This window comes from Tasmannia lanceolata, unplaced genomic scaffold (assembly GCF_043159265.1).
Source record: "Tasmannia lanceolata isolate RefF3 unplaced genomic scaffold, GAP_Taslan_0.1 ptg000023l, whole genome shotgun sequence".
Taxonomy (NCBI): Eukaryota; Viridiplantae; Streptophyta; class Magnoliopsida; order Canellales; family Winteraceae; genus Tasmannia; species Tasmannia lanceolata.
Genome location: NW_027518700.1, coordinates 17584526 through 17607571, shown reverse-complemented (window position 1 = coordinate 17607571; position 23046 = coordinate 17584526).

Here is a 23046-nt window from a genome sequence, read left to right as displayed (position 1 = left end):
ATTCATAACATAAAGCCAACAAATTCAAGATGAAAAGTTCAAGAGCAAACAATGAAAAGTGATCATCAGATATCGAGAGTACGAATCCATAGATGGAGGATGTCAAAGAACAAGTTTCGCTCTATGAAAGTCAAAAGCACGTATTAGAATCTTGAAAGAAGAAGATCCATTATCTCTTACCTGGAAATGCCGTCAAACTCCGCGAAAAAAAAAAAAAAAAAAAAAAAAAAAAAAAAAAAAAAAAAAAAAAAAAAAAAAAAAAAAAAAAAAACAAAAGAAAAAATAAATAAATAATCAGTACCAGAGGGACCCTAGTAACCTAGATCGATTCCCAATTTGAACATCGGAAGGCCTCCTTTGGCCGAATAAATCCCAAAATCAGAACCCAACGTCAAAAGAATACCGGTTTGCAAACCCTTCGAGCCTGAATCAAATTTTCTTGAAAACCCATCAAACTAGAGGCATCCGCCCCGAACTACGCGAGACCTGATCCCTACACTGGGGTACGTAGGCAGCTCGGTTAAACCGAGTTCGGTCGATTCAAAAAAAAAAGAAAAAGAAAAATCAATCGTTCCAGAAAAAAAAAAGAGGGACAAGTTCCAAAAGAAGAGAAGTTAATTGTTCCAGAAAGAAAAGAAAAAAGGAAAAAAATCAATTAACCTTCAAACAATTGATCTTCAAACTAGGGGCATTCGCCTTGACCTACACACGACCTGATTCCTACCTTGGGATATGTAGGCAACCTGTTCACAGGTTCGGTCGAAATCTTTGTTGAACCTTAAGCCATTCTTTGAAAAGCCCTATCCTACCTATAAAGTCCTTCTGGTGTTCAGAACTAATGAGCTAGGTCCCGAGACACAATAAAAAAAAATGATGAATAAGAAAACGAACGGAGTTTGAAGATCTGCTAGACTGAAAACCTGAAAGGGCGGTCTAGGCAAAATTTAAGATCATTCCCCTGCTAAGTTGAAAACCCGAAAGGGCGGCTTAGGCAAAAGCTAAGGGGATAGCCTGCTGAATCGAAAACCTAGAAGGGCGGTTCAGGCAAAAGTTAAGGCTAGCACGGTCCGCCAAGTTAAAAACCCTGAAGAGGTGACTTGGTCACGGTAAGAGAATCATTATAAGAAGGCTACAGCCGGTATCAAGACTGAAGATCAACTGAAGTTCAAGCAAATTTATAAGAAGGCTACAGCCGGTATCAAGACTGAGGATCAACCGAAGTTCAAGCAAATTCAAATGACATCCTCAAAACTGGGGGCATTGAAGCTAAGCAATCTTAGGGGTCGTAATTAAATCCTTGAAGCATTACTGTTTTAAGGAAAAAGTCCAGTGTTTACCAATTGAAAAAAAAATTCCTCGAAAGGATGGACTTACCAAATAAAATGTTAACTAAGTCAGAAGCATTACCGTGTCTGTCTGTGTAGTTAGTCAATCTTTGTCATTCTATGTTCACTCCTTCAGAGCTGCTCAATCCTTTGACTAGTGTCTTTTATCTAAGTTTTCTCTTTAAAAGGAGTCAATCGTCATCCATATGTCCAAATGATGCAACTGTCTCGGTGAAGGAGGCCCGACCTCGTCAGCTCCCTGCGATTGTACCTGAAAGAGTTCGAGAATCTAGTCAAACAGCTACATTTCAAAGAAGATCAACTCAGAAGAATTCAGAAGTAGAAACATCAGAAAGCCCAGCTTCCATAAAAATGTCATACCCCAGGAAGGCATCTTAAGCTTGGAAGAGCTTCAGATGCAATGATGGTCGACCCAATTTCTCAGAAAGATGAACCGTTAAAATTCAGAATTTCCTTCCAGTTAGTTTGGTTATATCCAAGAGAGCCGTTGTTCTAGATTACCAATTTCAAGTGTCTTGTTCAAGGTTTCAGTTATCCAAATCCCCAAAGACAAGACCAGCAGTCTCTTTGAGAAAAATCTTGTTGAAGTTTCATAAAAGTGTTTCTGATCCATTCTTGTTAGTAATGGTTCTTCGTTACTAAGGTTTGCCGTTTCATCATTCGTCAAAGTCCTAGTTTCCGATATCTTTGTCAGGCACGATCTATAATATCCCCGATTTCATTGAGTTCAAAAAAAAAAAAAAAATCCAAAATTCATCAAATCCAAAAAAAAATAAAAAATCCAAAATTCATCAAATCCAATTCTACGTCAAATTCAAATTCCCAAAATTCATCAAATCTAATTCTACGTCAAATTCAAATTCCCCAAATTCATCAAATCCAATTCTACGTCAAATTCAAATTCATGAAAAATCTCCAAATTCTTCATTGTCAAATTCATTAATTCATCTCAACCGAAGTTGAAGCCGTAAAAATACGGTATTTCATTCTGAGTCCATTCAAAAATGTTCTCTTATTCTCTTTGAGCATCATACAAATATGATACCTCATTTCCTTGGAACTCCGTAAAAATACGGTATTCCATTCTGTTCTGAGTCCATTCAAAAATGTTCTCTTATTCTCTTTGAGCATCATACAAATATGATACCTCATTTCCTTGGAAGCCGTACAAATACGGTATTTCATTTCGAGTCCATACAACTATGGTCTCTTATTCTCTTTGAGCATCATACAAATATGATGTCTCATTTCCTTGGAAGCCGTACAAATACGGTATTTCATTCTGAGTTCATTCAAAAATGTTCTCTTATTCTCTTTGAGCATCATACAAATGTGATGTCTCATTTCCTTGGAACTCCGTAAAAATATGGTGTTCCATTCTCTTCGAGTCCATACAACTACGGTCTCTTATTCTCTTTGAGCATCATACAAATATGATGTCTCATTTCCTTGGAAGCCGTACAAATACGGTATTTCATTCTGAGTTCATTCAAAAATGTTCTCTTATTCTCTTTGAGCATCATATAAATATGATACCTCATTTCCTTGGAACTCCGTAAAAATACGGTATTCCATTCTCTTCTGAGTCCATTCAAAATGTTCTCTTATTCCCTTTGAGCATCATACAAATATGATACCTCATTTCCTTGGAACTCCGTAAAAATATGGTATTCCATTCTCTTCTGAGTCCATTCAAAAATGTTCTCTTATTCTCTTTGAGCATCATACAAATATGATACCTCATTTCCTTGGAACTCCGTAAAAATACGGTATTCCATTCTCTTCTGAGTCCATTCAAAAATGTTTTCTTATTCTCTTTGAGCATCATACAAATATGATACCTCATTTCTTTGGAACTCCGTAAAAATATGGTATTCCATTCTCTTCTGAGTCCATTCAAAAATGTTTTCTTATTCTCTTTGAGCATCATACAAATATGATACCTCATTTCTTTGGAACTCCGTAAAAATATGGTATTCCATTCTCTTCTAAGTCCATTCAAAATGTTCACTTATTCCCTTTGAGCATCATACAAATAAGATAACTCATTTCTTTGGAACTCCGTAAAAATACGCTATTCCATTCTCTTCGAGTCCATACAATCTAATTCTACGTCAAATTCAAATTCCTCAAATTCATCAAATCCAATTCTACGTCAAATTCAAGTTCATAAAAAATCTCTAAATTCTTCGAGCCCGTTTGTGAACGGGGCCGCCTCATTTCTCGAGTCCATTTGTGAATGGTCTCGTCTTCTTCTTGAACCCGTTTGTGAACGGTGTCTCATTTTTTGAGTCCATTTGTGAATGGTCTCATGTCCTCCTTGAGCCCGTTTGTGAATGGTGCCTCATTTCTCTAGTCCATTGGTGAATGGTCTCGTCTTCTCCTTGAACCCATTTGTGAACGGTGTCTCATTTTTTGAGTCCATTTGTGAATGGTCTCATGTCCTCTTTGAGCCCTCTTGTGAAAGGTGCCTCATTTCTCGAGTCCATTTGTAAATGGTCTCGTCTTCTCCTTGAACCCGTTTGTGAACGGTGCCTCATTTCTCGAATCCATTTGTGAATGGTCTCGTCTTCTCCTTGAGCCCGTTTGTGAACGGTGCCTCATTTCTCGAGTCCATTTGTGAATGGTCTCGTCTTCTCCTTGAGCCCGTTTGTGAATGGTGCCCCATTTCTCGAGTCCATTTGTGAATGGTCTTGTCTTATCCTTGAGTCCGTTTGTGAATGGTGCCTCTTTTCTCGAATCCATTTGTGAATGGTATCGTCCTCCTTGAGCCCGTTTGTGAACGGTGCCTCATTTCTCGAGTCCATTTGTGAATGGTCTTGTCTTCTCCTTGAGCCCGTTTGTGAACGGTGCCTCATTTCTCGAGTCCATTTGTGAATGGTCTTGTCTTCTCCTTGAGCCCGTTTGTGAACGGTGCCTCATTTCTCGAGTCCATCTGTGAATGGTTTTCTATCCTCCTTGAGGCCGTTTGTGAACGGTGCCTCATTATCCAAGTCCATTTGGGAATGCTTCTTATCCTCGTTGAACCCGCTTGTGAGCGGCGTCTCATCTCCTTCTAAAAACTGTTTGAGAGCGATCTTTGTCCTTTCCCTTCAGAATCCATTCGAAAATGATATCTCATTCTCTAATTGCCCGTTTGTGAACGGCGCCGTATCGAGTTTTTTTTATTATTCAAGTTCTAGGGTTTCATCTAAGGTTTTGCATTATGTTAAGGTGCGTTGTGTCTAGAGAGTCCTTTGTCGATTAAAGCTACGCAAAATGGTTCTGTCATTTTTAACTTTGGTATTCAATGACTACGTCATCTCTACCAAAGAGGGGCATCTGTAGACACCCCATTTTGTTTTGTTTTAATCAACAAATAAATTAGTGTGTTAAATCCATGTGAGAACCCCCTCTATCATTGATTTATATGTTTTAGGTCATTAATATCTTGATCTGACTTTACGGATCATCAATCGGGACAAAATAAGCTAGGGTCACTTCATAGCCCGGACCCTGATTCCATTCCGAGACCCGATTTCCGTAAATCGTTAGATCAATGGCAGATCTTGACCTGGGTCTAACCATCCAAAACCACCTAACCTCTCCTCTCATCCTAACCATCCAAACCTCACCTAACCTCACCTAACCTCTCCTCTCATCCTAACCATCCAAACCTCACCTAACCTCACCTAACCTCACCTAACCTTACCTAACCCCACCTAACCTTACCTAACCTCATCCTCTCATCCTAACCATCCAAAACCACCTAACCTCACCTAACCTCCTATCCCATTCTCCTATAAATACCCTCTCATCCCACCATCCAAAAAAGAAGAAAAGAGAACCCCTCTCTTAGAAAATTCATCTCTCTCCCTCATCTCTTCAAGGGTTCGGCCATCCTTGCCGGATCGGGTGATTTTATACGTTGGGTGATATATATCAAAAGCAGTCATTATCAAGCAAGGAATCATCTTCAAGGAATTAACATCAAAGAAAAATCAAACACAAAGTGGGTTTCCAAAGAGGTAGGCATTTATTTCAATTCTATGTAGGGTCTGTTTTCATGCATATCTTTTACTTTAAAAGAAAAACCATGTTAGGAAGCATGTAGGGTCCGTTTTCCCCCTGGTTAGCCTCTGGTTAGACCCTGGTTGCACCCAGGTTCGCTGCTGGTTGCACCCAGGTTCGATGCTGGTTGCACCCTGGTTCCCTACTGATTCGCACCCTGGTTCCCCTGCTGGTTGCACCCTGGTTCCCTACTGGTTGCACCCTGGTTCCCTGCTGGTTGCACCCTGGTTCCCTACTGGTTCGCACCCTGGTTCGATATTGGTTCGCACCCTGGTTCCCTGCTGGTTCGCACTCTGGTTAGACCCTGGTTGCACCCAGGTTCGCTGCTGGTTGCACCCAGGTTCCCTCCTGGTTGCACCCTGGTTCCCCTGCTGGTTCGCACCCTGGTTCGCTGCTGGTTCGCACCCAGGTTCGCTGCTGGTTGCACCCAGGTTCCCTGCTGGTTGCACCCTAGTTCCCCTGCTGGTTCGCACCCTGGTTCCCTGCTGGTTCGCACCCTGGTGCACCCTGGTCCGCACCCTGGTTTGTACCCTGCTTCCTCCTAGTTAGACCATGGCTAGTCTCGGGTTTGCTCCTAACTTAGACCCGACTCACTTGACCCTAACCATTAACCCAATCCAACCAAGTAATATCCCAACACAATCCGAGTCGCATGTCTGAATCCATTTGGCCGAATCTCATAAGCCCGCCCATTTTGAATTCCCAAAATTCAAACCCTTGATGATTCCTATATGCTCAATTCTTTGATGCAAATTCCCAATTCCAAAATCCCATTGATAAATCAATGTTTCTGAATCTCAAGTCCAATGCTCAAATACAAACCCGATTCCTGATCCAAATACCAAACCTGTTTTCCAAAATCCAAGCAACCTCCCCAGCGGAACTACGTGTGGCTTGATCCCCATCGCGGGGTACGTAGGCAATTTGGCACTCCCAAGTTCAGTCGCACCTTTCTCTATCTTTCTCATTCCCTCACACTATTTCATCATCTCTTCCATCCCTTTTTTCACTAACCTCAAGAACTGAAATCGATTCACCTCGTGTCTCTCGGAACCGTTGGATTACGGTTTCCGTCGTAAGGACCCTTAGAGCCCAATTTAGGAACACCGGTGTCGTGTCGTGTCCTAAGTTTTAGGGAGTCTTAGGTTTTAGGGAGTCCTAGAGTTAGGAGTCCAGCCTCATCACGGACGTTTGCTATGTATAGCAACCGTGCCATAGGTCTAGTTACACTAGTCACCCAATCTTTCCCTAGGACAAGCCTAGTAAACTAGGATGTAGGCAAACCTGCATTAGTCTAAGGGACCATTTGCATTTAGATGAGAATCATATAGCATCTTAGATGAAATCTTAAGATAATAAAATCCTCAACTTGAATTAAATAACTTCTCCTAAAACTGTTGAAACAGTCAATCCCGTCTAGGTCGGTGTCCTAGTTGAGTTAGGCATAAGTAGCTTAGCTTAGGTGCACCGAACTACGTCGACTCTGATCCCAGTAAGGCTTGGGTACGTAGGCAGCTTGGATGTCTGATGGCATACCACCCGCGAGTCGGCACCACAAACAAATTGTGGTGTTTTGTATATTAATTTTCTTGTAAATGCTTAATCAAATCACTTAGGATTTTCCATGAAATTAGAATTCTAGGAGAACTTTCACTTAGAATGAATCCAGACAAATTAATAAATCAAGATACACATCTAGGATTCACATTAAAATTAGATCATAGGATGCATGTCACTTAGTTCGCACATTAACATAGAGTTGAATGAGCCATTTAAAATAAATTTAAAAGAATTAGCTTTTGGAATCGAAGACCGATTATCGGGCAGGAATGGTGCATGTGGCGGATAACTCCCCATACCTTCCATTCTCGTAACCAGGTAGCGAGTCTAGATTTCTGGTTAATTACGGGTCCTAGATCCCACATCTAGGTGGCGACTCTGTCAGTCTCTTTCGTGTGGAATTCGGATTGCCTTAGTGATCCCAAGTTCACAGGAAAGATTAATTCAAATCAACATTAAAATGCACACGCCAATCGCGTGGGTACGAGAGACCAAGAGAGAGAGCGCGGCGGCTCGCGCCCCACCCCTCTCGCGGGATCGGGTCCCACAGTTAGGCATTGTAGTTTAGCATAGGTCGCCGAACTACGTTGGCTCTGATTCTTCCCGAGGCCGGGATACGTAGTGCAGCTAAGATGGATGGCCATCTTGGTCCGAGTCAATTATCGCATTAGAGTCTAGGGTTTGTCATATTGTATGTTTTGCTGTGTTTTCTTACTTTCCTGTACAGATCCTATACCTTTAGCTGTAGCATGCATGCGTTTGCCCATCAGAACATAGACACCAATTAGGCATGACACGCATAACCTAACTATTCTTAGGTGGCATGTCTTTCATTTCTTTTTTTGTGTGTGCTTCCTATTCATCTCCGAGACATGCATGATTAGCTAGGCGTTATCTCGGGGATATTCGTTCCCATTTCACATGATTTTCGCCCAAAACTCTTCAAAGTTAATAATAAATGGCATAAGAGACCAGGTGCTTGCACTTGGGCAAATTGGGGGCGCCTAACCCCTTCCCCATTCGTCACCAGGCACGGACCTTCTGTATCTCTGGTTATCTGTTGCGACAGAGCACAACATGGGATCCAGGGCCTACTTTCTTGGATGGCGACTCTGTCTTTGTTCAAGGTGCGTCTCGAATCCGGGCTAGTCCTCGAATCGAGAGGTATCTCACTTTACATCGCCGCTCATGCTGTGAGGGGCACTCTTTCGAGAGTTCCTTAGCGGAGCTCTCCTTCACGTGGATGATCCTGAGACTCGCGTGGGGGCACGTCCCCCCGCCTCTCTCGGATCGGGGGTCCACAGATTGGCGACTCTGCTGGGGATTTTTTTGAAACATTGCCTAACTCTGTGAAAATGCCATTTTAACTAATTTTGAAGAAATTTGGGTCAAAACCAAGTTAAAAGGGAACTTTATCGTTAGAAATCCAGGGGCACCAAGTAGGTGCGTAAATAAAACGAGGGATTCACACACTGCACAGTATGCATTGTCATATTTTTTATTTCTTTCGTTGTCTTTCATTGTTTTTCATTATTGGCTCCACGGGATAGATTCAATGCGTGCCCGACTGGGATGTTATTACACCCTGATGGTACTGTTGAATCTATTTCCAAGCTATGCGCCGGTGCTGCAGCCGTAGACATTGGGCGTACTTTTGTCTACAGCAACCGATGAGCAATGAAGCATACTATGTATAACATGGGGCGTACTTGTGTTATACATATTAAGTATGGTTCATACGCATAGTACCCGATAGATTGAGTCCGGAGCCTTACTTTGTTTAATATATTATGTATATACTTACTGACTTAGTGAAACCCAACTAGGAAGTACCCGTGTTTATATAAGTATATTGCATTCATATAGGGTCGAACATGTGTTGCTTACACATGTGAAGCCTAGAGTTAGGAGCTTTGTCCCATTTGTAGACTAGGGTAGCTCATTTTACATGGCTATAGCACGATCCTAGTACACTCATCAGTCTGTCTTGAGTCGAGACTTCCTTGACTCCGCTAGATTAGGTTTAGGGCTGGTGCCCCTGGTTAGGATATATGTATATGTGTATATACCTATATATACTGATTATGTATATTAGGGTTTTCCTCTTAGTTAGAGTTCCTTATTTATTTCAATTGGTGGTACCCATTCCTTACTCAGATCTAGATCTAGTCAGTAGCTCATGATCGCCATTACCTTGGCCATGATTTGTCCTTTGATCTGTTCCTCCGTTGTCATACATTCCCATCTGCAGTCAGTCATTCATTAAATTATCTTTCTCTTGTGGCCACGTTTCGTTTACCGATTGTGAGCTTATCTTATTACTGTCAGTTGAGTAGTAGCATTCTTACTGAGAGTCTTGTACTACTATTCTTCCCATTTACATCCCCTTTAGTCGAGCTGTGGGAATCCTTTGTATAGCCGTTATGCTGTCGGATTTTATCCAGAATCTTTTGAGCATGACCGCTATTTCTTAGAGTTAGAAAAATCCCGAGTTCACCTTACTTCCTTGTCTAGTGCGGTTATGCTGCCGAATTTTGTCCAGAACATTTCGAGCATGACCGCTATTTCTTAGAGCTAGGAAAATCATGAGTTTACCTTACCTTGACTTTCTTGTCTAGCGTCGTTATGCCGCAGGATTTTATTCAGAACATTTCGAGCATGACCGCCATTTCTTAGAGTTAGTTAAACCATGAGTTTACCTTATCTCGATTCTCTTGTCTAGCCGTTATGCTGTTGAATTTTTCGTAAAATATTTTTTAAGCATGACTGCTATTCTTCAGAGTCAGTTTTTCTTGTCTCGATTCCCCTGTATAGCCTCAATTTAGCTTAGAACCCATTTTTAGTGAGAACTTCTGGTTTGATCAGTTGTATTTACATCCTTTTAGTCTCACTAGGTTAGTGGCATGTACGTGTCGCTCTTGTGGTCACAATTTATTCGTTACCCTCTGATTGCTTATCTAGTCTTTCGTTGTGTCACAGATTCAATTTGTATATCTATTATTCATTAGGATATATGTTTGTTTGTATACCTGTTTCACCTCGAGATCTAGCCGATAGCTTATCGCTGTCCCTATGGCCATGGTCTACCGTTCTGATCCTCTTGATCGTAAAGTTGTTGGTATTCAGCACCAGATTTAGATCCGGTTTATGACCTACTTATGTCATCTTATGGCCGTGGTCTATTTTTCTGATCTATTGTTTACCCCTCATCTTTGATGAAAAATTCATTGTCATTGACGGTATCCTTTTCATAAAATTGATTGCGGAGTTAGCCTTGTCATTTGTCTACGCACAGTTATTCCTATTCCTTCCTGATTTTTGTCCTATTTGAATGATAGGTCTGATCATGGCGAATAATTTGTTAGATAAATGGATAGCGGAGACTGTTAAATCTTTCCCGTTAAGATGTGAAGAAAGGAGTGTGGTTGAGCATTTCATCGGTTCATTTACCCATCTGAATAGTCGCGGTATAGATTGGAAGTTTCTTCAAGCAGCTGCTGGATTTTGGGACCCTGTTTTCCATGTCTTTCGATTTGGATCTTTTGAACTTTGTCCTATATTTGAAGATTGGTGTGCCTTGTTAGAGCTTCCTCCTGGGGGACTTTGGATCCGACCTTCGAGCATGGACTCCCCTCATGATCTTTTTTGCAGATTATTCGAAAATAAGATTGTGAAAACTCTGCATTGCTTAACAGAGAAAAATGTACAATTTCAGACCCTCATTGAGTTGTTTTCCAAAAACGTCGATCCTACTGACTCCCGTTTTCAGGAATGTCGACGTAATGCCCTAGTCTTTGCTGTCTTTGCACGCCATGTCCTTCGCAGAGACTCTAGTGCCGCCCCTTTCACTTTGTTGACGATAGTAGATCAGATAAATGAGGGGAGAAATCCTATCCCTACAGTGCTAGCCGAAACCTTTTATGGCTTAGACCTTATTGCTAGTAAAAAGGTGCAGGATAATTTTTTCGGATGTGCTAAGCTGTTATATGTGTGGCTATGTGAGAAACTCACTATCCTTCAGCCACAAAACAGCATTGAGTACACTCTTAAGGGTTTTCATTCATGGAAGACAAAGATTAAGCAACCCCAGCTTAATGAGTGGCACCATTGGCTGCAGAATGTAGGGGAAGACCAATTTCATTGGGTGAGTCAATCCTGTCCAAGAATTATCACCAGCACCTACCCATACTCATTTGTCTATCTTATGGGTTTAGAAAAATTATCTTTCTATGCACCTTTGTGTTTTCCTTGCCAGATTAATGCAAGCTCTTGTACTCCTAAGGTTATCACACCACCTAGCTGTGAAGACCTTACTCCTGATCTCATTGCATCCATAGTAGCTGCTTGGAGAGACAAAATCACGGAGAGGAGATCTGCTTTCGCGTCTAAACTTCGGAAGGGGGGAATGTCTGGAGGGCCTGCAAACCGAAAAGCTCGGATTGGTGAACCGTGAGTATTTTCGGCATGAGATTACCATTTCTTTACTGTCTTCATTTGTTTTACTTGAACATAATCAAAGTCAAAGGTTGTAATCCCGGCCTCATTATAGATGAAAATATAAAGAAAAGAGTTTTACTTGATACATGTTATAAACAGTTGGCGATTCAAAGTTTCATCAATTTTCACATTGCCAATCGTTGTCGCTGTAACCTGTCTTGATATAATCAATGCAAAGTGTGTTTCTTTTCTTTTCTCTCTATTTGTGGAAACTACCTGATTTTAATTATCAAATGTGCAATCTAACTTATTAACTTCCATTCAGGAGTCTTAACGGGACATCATCGCTCCCAAGAAAGTCAATTCGAAATCGGCCTGGTCCCGTCAGTCTTCAGATTCCAGGCTGAGTAGACTTTCTTTTTCCCCAGAATCCTTTACTTCACCTGTGCCGCTTCTCCTTGGTCTTCCAGAAATTCTTTCGCCCATTCCACTTGCATCTGAATCAATGGAAGGGACCGGAAACAACAGTCCTGATACGAATGAGCTGATGAAGGCTATTCTTCTTCAGCTGAGTGCCATGAAGGATGATATAGCCCTCTTGAAAAATGACCGTCATTCTGCCTCTAAAGAGCCTGCCCATCAGCAGCCTCAAGTTTTACCTTCCGTCCCTCTTGTTTCTCCCAGGCCAGCTGTATTGCCTGAATTCGAAGACTTTGATGAGGGCTAGTACGCAGAAGAGAACTGTCTTCCTAACCTGGGAAATCCTGATAAAGCGCAGGGATTGGCTGACCAAATTGAGAAGCTGACCCGGGATATGGAAACCATGAAGTGCCAAGGTCCCCAGAAGTTGGATATGTCTGAATTCATGATAGCTCCAGGGGTCGTGCTTCCGCCCAAGTTCAAATGCCATACTTTGACAAATACGACGGAATGGGGTGCCCTCGTAGCCATCTCAAGTCTGTCATTCCTCTGTTGCAGCAGCACGGTTTGTCCCCAGAGCAGATTGCTCTGGTGTTCCCTAGAACTTTAACCGGTACAGCCAAGAAGTGGTTTCTGCATCTGAAGCCAGAAGAGGTCCGGACCCTTGAAGGTGTAGCTAACAAGTTTGTCCAGCAATTCTCCATGGAAGAGGGGATTGATGTGACAAAAAGGGACCTGAAATCGCTGAAGCAAGGGCCCAATGAGACATTTACTTCCTTCATTCGGCGATGGAGGAGAAAGGCAGCGCAAATGACCAACAAGTTACTGGATGAAGATCTTATCAAGATTGCTGTCAAGAATCTTTCCCCTTTTTACTTTCCTCATATGTCAATCCAGTACTTCAATGACTTTGATCACTTGATCAAGACCGGGACCAGAATCGAAGACATATTGGCTAAGGGCGGCCTGAGAACTAGGACCTCCTCCTCAGATGTCAGAGAGAGAAAAAGGCCTATGGCGCCTCCGAAGGAAGTTAACAATGTGAATCATGCTCGTCCAGTTAGGAGAGAAGGTCCCGAAGGAGTTCGACCGGAGAGAAATGAGCCCAGACAATTCACTCCTTTACCGTATTCCCTGTCTGTAGCTCTCAAAAAGTTGTTGAGGGACAAGAAGATCACTCTGCTAGAACCCCGGGAAGCCCCAAATCCTCTACCAAAATATTGGAGAAAAGATCAGTACTGTGAATATCACCAGAGTGTTGGGCATTTGACTGACAGATGTATGGCGCTAAAGCATAAGATCCAGAATAAGATTGAGGCGAAAGAAATCGAGGTGGAAGCTATTCCTAATGTCACAAGGAATCCATTGCCAACGCATGCTATGCCTCCTCCAAATGTTTATGCCATTCTTACTGAAGAAGTTGTTCTAGACCATTCTCGTATATGTGCCGTTATTTCTGATGAGCCGTATATCTTGAGATGGGAATCCGATGATGAAGAAGTAAAGCGTGAAGAGCCTTATGTCTTGTCCTCTGCGCAAGAAGTTGGGGAATCCTCTGGATGTCCTTATGTCCTCAGATTCGAGGGGAAGGAAGAGAAAGGCGAAGTCCCATATGTCCTTAAGCTTGAGGGTGAGGATTTGCTTCTGTTGAACAATCCCTGTGATGAGGTTCGCCATGTTACTCGTGGTGGACGTGTCTTTAAGCCTCCAGAGCTGAGAGCAGAAAATCCCACTGAGATTGCCAGAGCTGTTGAAAATCAGAATCCGAGGTTGCGTCCTGAAGAAGATGAAGACGTTCTGTTGAAGCAGCTTAGAAAGACCCAAGCTAATGTTTCTATCTGAGGGCTGCTAATGTCATCCCCTAAGCACCGTCAGGTCCTACTTCGCGAATTGAATACAGCACAGGTGTCCGTTGATATAACCCCTGATGAGCTGGTTGGACTAGTATCTATGGCTAGAGCAGCTATGACCGTGTCCTTTTTGGATGAAGATCTGACTCCGGAGGGTAAGAATCATACAAAATCTCTCAGAATTACCGTCGTGTGCAATAAGAAGAAAGTGCCAGAGGTTTTCGTTGACAATGGGTCAGCTCTGAATGTGTGTCCTTTGAGCACCGCTACTGCCTTGGGGTTTGGGCCAGATGACTACATTCCGTCAGAGCAGGGGATACTGGCTTACGATGGGACCAGAAGGGATGTCATTGGAACTTTGGTCACCGAAATCGAGATTGGAGGTGAAATGTTTGACATAGAATTCCAAGTTCTGGATATCAAGACCTCCTTCTTTCTCCTTCTCGGCCGACCTTGGCTTCACAAAGTCGGAGTGGTTCCTTCCACTGTCCATCAGAAGCTCAAGTTCATCAAGAATAACAGAATTATCACAGTTAGAGGGGACCCAGAACCAGAGGTTGGGCAGATTTCCCAAGAGCAGATCGGTTTAAGCACCATAGATGTCAGTCTGACTGAGTTTTCACTTGAAGTTTCAACCATTACTATGGAAGAAGCTATGGACGAGGAAATTTTGTTTATGTCCAGTGCAAATGGGCAGGTAGCCCGAATAATGCGCCGATATGGGTATATTCCTGGAACTGGTCTGGGGAGAAGTCTGCAAGGTTTAACTGAGTGGCCGGAGCTGAAGGTCGCAAACAATTTGTTTGGGTTAGGATATGAACCTACCCGAAAGGAGATCAGGGAAAGGAAGCAGTACATGCTGAAGTGAGCAGAGCTGCGTCGTCGGGGCCTAGAGCTGCCTATGGGACCGTTCAGTCTGTTGATGAATGGTAGGTACAGGAAAGAAGGAGCTGATCGCCCGTTCTGTGGTTTCCCCGAGCCGTGGTTCGATGAGTCTGGGAAAGAGCTGCCAAGGTTTGAAATCTTTTTCGCTGATGAATTGCCGGATGAGTACTTCCATGGGCAGATTACAGCTGTCGAAAAACAGGAATCTGATTGGGCGGAGAACTTAGAGCCGCGCCTTCTAGACTCCCTCTTCGAGGTCGAGGCACTGGTCATTGCCATGATCAGAGAAGATTCGCACATCCTGAACCCTAAGGGCCGAATCACCCCAGCTGAGGTACCCCTTGATAACTGGACCTCTCAGGTCATTCCTCATTTAGTTCTTCAGTATGGTCATGCTCCTCCAAAAGAGTCTAAAGTTTCTAAATATGTGTCTGTTTCTGAGTCGAATATAAAGTCTGTTATTTCTAACAGTTCTTTGGATGCAGGTACCTTAGGAAGCTTAGACATTCCTGGTGTAGATGGTGAGTCCTCCGGTATAGATGCTGTCTGTGAAGATGAGTCCGTTATAGAATATACCACATATACCTCAAAGTCTATACATAGTCCAGTTGAGTCAGGTGTCAACATTTCAGTTGGCGATACAAACATTTCTTTTGAGCATATTGTAAAGCCTGCTGTGGGCCAATTGATCAACGATGTAAATTTTGATTCTATGAATGAAATGAAAGACTCGTTTCAGTATCTTCCTGTCTCTATTTCTGCTTCTCAAATTGATAAAACTAATAACAATGATCAAAACTCCCCCTCTTATGAGGATGCCGATGAAACTCCCCCTGAGATCAAACACATGATTACTCAGGAGGAGCAGCGTCGAGCTAAACCACTTGAAGAAGAAATTGAAACCGTCAACATAGGTGATGAAACCTTAATCCGGGAAATACGGATTGGCAAAACGTTATCCTCGGAGGAGCGCGAAGAATTAATCACTTTGCTTAAGGAATACAAAGAAGTTTTTGCTTGGTCCTATGATGACATGCCGGGATTAAGCGAAGACATCGTCCAGCATCGTCTTCCCCTAATCCCAGGTGCCAAGCCCAAAACGCAAAAACTTTGAAAATTAAAACCAGAATGGGAATTGAAAGTCCATGATGAAGTCAAAAAGCTATTAGATGTGGGTTTCATTCAAGTGGTTGAATATCCCGAATGGCTGGCTAACATAGTCCCGGTGCCCAAGAAGGACGGAAAAGTCAGAATGTGCGTGGATTTCAGAGATTTGAACAAGGCGAGTCCCAAGGATGACTTTCCTTTGCCGAACATTGATCTCCTGGTGGATAATACAGCTGGTCATGCTTTGTTATCCTTTATGGATGGGTTTTCCGGATATAATCAGATCAAGATGGCCCCTGAGGACATGATAAAAACTGCGTTCACCACTCCATGGGGAACGTATTGCTACAGAGTGATGCCATTTGGGCTGAAGAATGCTGGGGCAACCTATCAAAGGGCGGCTACCACCTTATTGCATGACATGATTCACAAAGAGGTCGAAGTTTACGTCGATGACATGATTGTTAAATCCAAGACTCGACCAGAGCATGTCGTGGTCCTGAGGAAGTTTTTTGAAAGGATCCGGAAGTAGAAGCTTCGCTTGAACCCGAGCAAGTGTGTATTTGGGGTCACTTCAGGGAAGTTGTTGGGATTCATGGTCAGCGAAAGAGGAATCGAGGTAGATCCTCAAAAGATCAAAGCAATCCAAGAGATGGAGCCGCCAAGGACTGAAAAGCAGATCCGTAGTTTTCTGGGAAAGGTTCAGTACCTAAGAAGGTTCATAAATCAGTTGACAATGACGTGTGAACCCATCTTCAAGCTGCTGAAGAAAAATTCTCCAAAGAAGTGGAATGATGAGTGTCAGGAAGCATTTGAGAAAGTCAAGCAATGTTTAACTCTGCCTCCTGTCTTGTCACTAGTTATTCTGGACCAGCCACTGTTGCTGTACCTATCTGTCACTGACACAGCTATGGGTTGCATGTTAGCCCAGCATGACCCTGAGTCGAAGAAAGAAAAGCCTATCTACTACATCACCAAGAAGATGCTAGAGTACGAAATGAAATATTCTATCTTGGAAAAGACTTGTCTGGCGCTGGTTTGGGCAACTCAGAGGCTTAGGCATTACCTGTTATCGAACAAGGTTCTCTTACTCTCACGGATGGATCCGTTGAAATACTTGTTCGAGAAGCCCGTCCTCACTGGGAGAACATCCAGATAGTTACTGCTATTGTCTGAATTCGATATTGCCTATGTGACCCAGAAATCAGTAAAAGGGCGTGTGATAGCTGAGCAGTTGGCTGAAGCGCCTGTAGATGAGAATGCAGTTCTGACGGCAAATTTTCCTGATGAAGAGATCATGGTTGTAGAAGATGAGGTCCAAAGCACCAGATGGTTGATGTATTTTGATGGTGCTGTGAACAATCGGGGTCAAGGGGTTGGGGCAGTGTTGATATCTCCGAAGAAAGAGTACATTCCCGTATCCATCAAATTGCAGTTCAAGTGTACCAACAATGAGGCCGAATATGAGGCGTGCATTGCTGGTCTCGAAGCAGCATTGGCCTTGCATATTCAAGAGATAGATATTTTCGGGGATTCAATCTTGATCATTTGTCAGATCAATGGTCAATGGAAAACAAAAGAGGATAGATTGATCCCGTACCACACGTATCTGGATTCTCTGGTCAAGAGATTCAAGAATGTTACATTCACTCATCTGTCGAGGACAAGAAATCATTTCACGGACGCTTTGGCTACACTAGCCTCAATGTTAGACATCTCTGCATCAATGGAAGTTCAGCCTCTAGCAGTGCGGTTACAATGGGCTCCAGCGCATGTGAACGCTATAGAGATAGCAGCCCGATGTCCAGATGGAAAGCCCTGGTACACTAATATAAAGTATCTCATTTTAAGCCAAGGGCACCCCCCTGAAGCATCAGGAAAAGAGCGGAGGTCTCTCAAGAAGTTGGCGGCTAACTTCATTATCTGCGGCAATGAGCTCTTCAGGAGGTCATTTGATGGAATCCAGCTTCTTTGTGTAGATGAAGATCGAGCAGCTAATCTCATAGAGCAGACGCATGAAGGAGTCTGTGGGCCTCACATGAACGGGAAGATGCTATTGAGAAAGATCCTGAGACTTGGGTACTACTGGCCAACTATGGAAGTTGACTGCTTTGCATTTCTGAAGAAGTGTCATAAATGTCAGGTTTATGCCAACCTCATTCATGTGCCGCCTTCTGAGTTACATTCTCTGACTTCGCCGCGGCCGTTTTCAGTCTGGGGAATCGATATTATTGGAAAGGTGTTTCTGAAATCTTCAAGTGGGCATGAGTTCATCCTGGTAGCCATCGATTACTTCACTAAGTGGATCGAAGCTGCATCCTTCGCATCGCTGACTTCAGCCTCAGTTGCCAAATTCATTCGAACGAATATCATCTGCAAATATGGGGTACCGCATGAGCTGATCTCAGACAATGGATCGCACTTCAAGAAAGAAGTGGTACACCTATGTGAGGAGTTCAAGGTCAAGCATCACAAGTCCTCACCATAAAGGCCTCAGACAAATGGAGCCGTCGAAGCCGCAAACAAGAACATCAAAACCATCAACAGCAAGATGACAGAGACGTACAGGGACTGGTCAAATAAGCTACCACATGCTTTGTGGGCTTACAGAACGTCGATCAGGGCCTCTACGGGAGCTACGCCATATTCACTAGTGTATGGGATGGAAGCGGTCCTACCAGTTGAGCTGAGAATTCCTTCGTTAAGGGTAATGATGGAAGCTGGTTTGCCAGAATCAGAATGGGCAAGGGCCCGGTATCAGGAGTTGCAGATGATTGATGAGAAGAGGCTCAGAGCTCTGTATCATGTCCAGGGATATCAGCGTCGAATTGAGAAAGCCTTTAACAAGAAGGTGAAGAAGATCAGAGATCTCCAGAAAGGTGACCTCGTTTTGAAATCCTACAGGGCACCGGTCCATGATCCCCGAGGGAAGTTCAGACCAAACTGGTCGGGTCCTTACATTGTCGATGAAGTCCTGCCTGGAAAAGCCGTCAGACTCCTTGATCAAAATGGTGAAAAACTAACAGAACCCACAAACCTTGATCAACTTAAAAAGTATTATGCCTAAGACACCAGGAGGCCGTCCTTGGTCGATCTGAGCTTCAAATCCAAAAATCCAATTGAAAAAAAAAGAGAAAAGTCAAAGACCGTTCGCAAACCCTTTGAGCCAATAAGTGAAATCAAAATTTCTTTGTCATCCTCGAACCAGGGGCATCTTTAATGATTTGCGTCATAAAAGATGCAAACCTGAACTACGCCATGACCTGATCCCTTTCCACAGGGTACGTAGGCAACCTGGCAAAGTCGGGTTCGGTCAAATCTTTCAAAGCTGTTGAAAAAAAAAGAAAAAAAAAGCAAATCCTTCAAATCTGTGGAGGAAAGAAAAAGAAGAAGCCAAATCAAAACGATCTCAACCCAAAGACCCCAATGGGCGAACTACGCGGACCTGATCCTCACTCTTTGGAGGTACGTAGGCTATCTGGAAGGGTCCAGATTCGGTCCAGTCAATGCAGACACCCTAATCCAATTCTTTCGAACCCTAACCCACCTAGAAGTCTTCCTGGTGTGATAAGGCAAAGGTTTGTGGAGAAACAGAAAAAAGAAAAAATACTAGAGTCTTAGACCTGCTAGACTGAAAACCCGAAAGGGCGGTCTAGGCAAAAGTTATGGTCATTCACCCGCTAAACTGAAAACCCGAAAGGGCGGCTTAGGCAAAAATCAGGGTGCAGAGCCTGCTGGATGGAAAACCTGCAAGGGCAGGCAGTTCAGGCAAAAATTAAGGCAAGCGGTCCGCCAGATTGAAAACCCAAAAGGGCAATCTGGTCATGGCAGTGACTTCTCGTAAAGGACTGAATTTCAGAAGATAGCAAGACTTTCATACCTGTATCAGCATCACTTCCAAGGTCTGAATAGTGCCGGCAAGGCTTCCTTTGGTATTCCTCTAAGCTAGGGGTTAAAACTGAACAATCCAAAGGGTATAATAACCAGGACTAAATACCAGAAAGGGGTGGAATCGCCTTAAAACGCGGTATTCAAAGAATTCCAAGAGTGGTAAGCTGTACCATCTTAAAACGATTATCAAATTAAGAAGCAGATTCAGTCTTTCCTGAAAGTCAGTCTTGTAACTCGGTTGTGTACTCACCAAAAGTCCTTTGTCGAGGAGTTGTCAAGGTCATTCTTTGTCAAGTCAAAGTCATGTACTCAGTCGAGTCAGGTGTGTCCCAAAATAACCTGTTTGGTCCAGTATCCTTTCAAAAGCTGGGGTAACAGGTACTAGAAATTGAAGTCGCATCTCCAGAAGGCGAAATGACTTATACATGGTCTAGAAGCGCGACAAGCTCTCAGGCCCATTTGAAATTCCTGCAACAGGCCGGGGTCGAAGATATGTCAAGCAGAATCAGTCTGCTTGGAAGTTGAAAACCATTGTAACCTGAAATTCTGACAGCTGGTAGAAAATTGAAAGTGTTTCAGGCAGAATCAGTCTCTTGTGCATTTTGAAAGCCTTTGAGGCCCGGAGCCCTGCTATTGGCATAAAAGTGGTGGACCTTTCAGCAAGAGTCAGTCTCTTGTACCTTCAAAATCTTTGTAACCCAAATTTCATAAAAGAAAGCTTGAATCTATTCGAGTTTTGTTAGGACTCCTGAATTGGAAGCGAAATTATACTAGGGGCATCTTTTATGTCCTGATGAAAGTCAGACCATAAAAGATACCTAGCATGCGTTGATAGTTGAGATGACAGTCTTGACGAATCAGGATTTGAGAAAACTTGAACGCGTTTTTCAAATCAAAATTTTAATTTAGGTTTGATCATGATGATTGTCTAATCATTCAGCTTTGTCGATCTGTCAAGATGCTGTCTTCTCAGATCCTAACTTAGGTTTGATCATGATAATTATCTAATCAATCCGCTTTGTCGATCCGTCAAGATGCTGTCTTCTCAGATCCTAACTTAGGTTTGATCATGATAATTGTCTAATCAATCTGCTTTGTCGATCCGTCAAGATGCTGTCTTCTTAGATCCTAATTTAGGAATGATCATGATGATTGTCTAATCATTCCGCTTTATCGATCTATCGAGATGCTGTCTTCTCAGATCCTAATTTAGGAATGATCATGATGCTGTCTAATCATTCCGCTTTGTCGATCTGTCAAGATGCTGTCTTCTCAGATCCTAATTTAGGAATGATCATGATGCTGTCTAATCATTCCGCATTGTCGATCTGTCGAGATGCTGTCTTCTCAGATCCTAATTTAGGTTTGATCATGATGCTATCTAATCATTCCGCTTTGTCGATCTGTCAAGATGCTGTCTTCTCAGATACTAATTTAGGAATGATCATGATGCTGTCTAATCATTCCGCTTTGTCGATCTGTCAAGATGCTGTCTTCTCAGATCCTAATTTAGGAATGATCATGATGCTGTCTAATCATTCCGCTTTGTCGATCTGTCAAGATGCGGTCTTCTCAGATCCTAATTTAGGAATGATCATGATGCTGTCTAATCATTCCGCTTTGTCGATCTGTCAAGATGCTGTCTTCTCAGATCCTAATTTAGGAATGATCATGATGCTGTCTAATCATTCTGCTTTGTCGATCTGTCGAGATGCTGTCTTCTCAGATCCTAATTTAGGTTTGATCAAGATGCTGTCTAATCGTTCCGCTTTGTCGATCTGTCGAGATGCTGTCTTCTCAGATCCTAATTTAGGTTTGATCAAGATGCTGTCTAATCATTCTGCTTTGTTGATCTGTCAAGATGCTATCTTCTCAGATCCTAATTTAGGTTTGATCACGATGATTGTCTAATCATTCCGCTTTATAATCCTCGAATCCCTGAGTGGCTTAATTAGAGGCTGTCTAATCATTCCATTGTGCTTTCTGTGAGAGTCTATCTCATCATTTCATTGAGAATCTGTCTAACCATCCGTCGAGAGTCTTTCTCAATATTTCAGCATCTCAGTTTTCTTTACAAGAATCCGTCTCGTAAATTCATCTTATCATTTCTTTCTTGGTTGATCCGATGAGAATCTGTCTCGTCACTCAACCATGTTGTCCCCTTGCATCCCTTTTGTTTAAAGCCTTGGGCCAGTCAAAATGTGTTGTCTGTTCGACTCTGGCTTTCGTGCGACAAGCACACTCTGCCAAAGAGCGGCATCTGTAGTCACCCCATTTTGACAAGGCCCTAAACCCGCGTATTCGAATAAAATCCCGAGGTTGAATAAGGTCTCGAAGTACGAGATAAACATGAAAAGGCCTGGAGAATGCTGTCGTTGCCAGGCCCTTTGATCGATGTTCATAACCCGAGAAACCTCCTTTAATTTGAAGCCCTGATTCCCGCTCTCATGTCCCCGGAATTGGTGAAACTACCAGGGTAACCTTCACCTCTGATATCGGCCCCCTTTTTATTTTGAACCCTGAATTGTTGGTATTGATATATGGCGCTCATGTCTATAGATTGGGTCGAGTCGGGCCAAGGTCAGGCGGAAAATGAATGGAATTAATCCGAGCCTAACCCGATTGCAAGTTGAAAATCTCAACCCGAATTTCATGAATCGACCCAAGTCGCATCCCAACCCATGTCTCGAGCTGGGCATAGTTTGAAGAAATATGAAAAGGGAGGGTGAATTAGCAGGGCATGGGTGTGCCAATACTAGCTTACCATAGGCAAATCAAAGAAGAAAATTTATTCCGCCCCCTTTTCCTGCCCTAGCCACCCCCTGTAAAGATAAGAGTAGTTAAAATACACTAGATGGAGCTGTCTAGAGCAAAAAGGGGGGGTCGGGTATATCATTCTTCTCTAATAAAAAATTCAAAATAGAGGTGTTGGGCAAGAAGGAAATAAACCCATCTTTAAGGGTATTCTTGGATGTTCTCATTGCTTCCTCTAAAAACAATGAGCAGGGACCCTAGGATCAAAAGAAGGACAAGTGTAGGGCCATGATGGAAAGCACATGTTTAGGGTTTCTGATTTTAGCACAAGGAGAAGTGATCTAGGACATCAAAGGAAATGGATGCTGAGGATTAGAACTAGGTCCCTAACCCTAGTTATAAAAAACAAAAAAAAAAGAAGAACCAAAGGGGGAGCTCATTTTCGTTTAAGAAAAAAATAGAGAAGGGGAGAGGCAGAGAAGAGGAAAACCCACAGCCACCATCTTCTTCCATCTTCGGCCACTCCTCCGGCCGGCCCCGACAGAAACCTCCACCTCCATTCTCCACTCTTCATTTTCTCCACCTCTTCTTCCCCCATTTTCTCCCTCTTCACCACCACTGCCAGCTGGAATCCAGCGAGGCCAAACCCATCTCCGGCCAGCAACCCACCGGAATCCAAGCCACCATCTCCCTCATTCTATCCCCTCTATCTTCCACCTTCAAACCCCTCTCCACCCCCATCTCTA